The following is a 1,650-nucleotide window of genomic DNA, read 5'->3' as shown; positions in this document are numbered from 1 at the left end:
GACAAGGAATACAATTTTGCTGCTTATGTGGATCGCTCATTCTATTAAATTTCAGACACTTTAACAGTATTACTGTGAATATGAATCTCTGCATGATGAAGTTTCTTAACTGGAATATACAATATATCACCCAGTATCATGATTGAATTCCACTGCCTAAAGTAAAAATAAAAGTGCAAATAAAAAAATTAAAAATGTTCTATAAATATGACTTTTTTGCTAAATTTCCTATACAGTGATGCAATCCATCACTATTGCATACTGCCACCAAGGATGTATGTGTCAATAGAGGGAGCCCGTATCAATGCTATATGGCCCTTGGAGAAAGGAATCCCAGTCCTGGTCAGTCCAATTCCCCTTGCTATTGGATGTCAAGAACTCATACAGAACTCCTTCCTCCAAAGGAAGTGCACTGTTAGCAAACAAGGGAAAATGGAATTCTTACAAGAGTTTTGGAGAGGGAAACAAGCACCAAGCCCTTCTGATTCTTTTCTTCTATGTATGTCATTGAATGTCACATCACTAGAGATGAGCGAGCACCAAAATGGTTGGGTGCTCGTTACTCGAGCCAAGATTTGTGTAATGCTCGAAAGCTCATTTCGAGTAACGAACCCCATTGAAGTCAATAGGAGTCCGAGCATTTTTCAATGGAGCCGAATGAATGACAGGTGCGAGCTCCCTTTGATTGGCTGAGCGCCTTAGCCAATTACAATCAGCTCTTTCAGCAGGTGGGGATTTTAAATCCCCACCTGCTCAAAGAACAGTAGCACAGAGTCGGGGACAGCGCAGAGAAGACGTGGCTGAGCCTTGGCAGCTGAAGGGAGGTAAGTATCTATTTTTTTGTTATTTACACTACTTTTACTGTTTTTTCAGGGAAGGGCTTATATTTAAAGCCCCTCCCTGAAATCCAATGACAGGGAGCTGGCAGCAGGATCCTCTACCCCAGCTGTCATGTGTGACAGCTGCGGTAGGGAATTGAAGAATTCCTCTGCTGCATCTGTCACAGATGTGGCAGGTGCAGCAGCAGGTAATTCTTTTTACTAGCAGGAATAAAGGAAACATCTGCCGCATGCGGCAGATGTGTTCTGCATCCTAGCGGGGGACATGGAAGTGGCAGAGAGATGTTTTATTTATTTATTTATTTTTACACTAAAATTATTGTTTTTCAGGGAAGGGCTTATATATAAAGCCCTTCCATGAAAAACATTTCAGGGGTGCTAGCAGACCATTGTCTTCAATGGAGCCACTGGCAGCAGCCGTGGCTCCATTGAAAACAATCAAATGTATGTCCTGTCCATCCGCACTATATAACAAGACTGTACTCATTTTACACTGTTTATTTTTTGCTAAAATGTATGCAAAATACTATTTTGCATACACTTTAGCAAAAAATAAACATGTGGGGAGGAGAGGGTGAAATTTTTAACGAGTTCTTTTGAGTATGCTAATGCTCGAACGAGCATGCTCGTTCATCTCTACACATCACCCATTCAACTTTTTGAAGAGAAATTCAAGATTTGTGGTTGCGAAATGCATTTCTTTTTCTTATGATTAATGCAAACAGTATTTGTGTCTTAAAGTTGATCTATTTTATGCTAACTGTGCCTTTAAGAAGAGTGGCGCCATATTGGTAATGATGACCTATACTGT

This window comes from Eleutherodactylus coqui, chromosome 1 (assembly GCF_035609145.1).
Source record: "Eleutherodactylus coqui strain aEleCoq1 chromosome 1, aEleCoq1.hap1, whole genome shotgun sequence".
Lineage (NCBI taxonomy): Eukaryota > Metazoa > Chordata > Amphibia > Anura > Eleutherodactylidae > Eleutherodactylus > Eleutherodactylus coqui.
Note: the sequence above shows the minus strand (reverse complement) of the source record.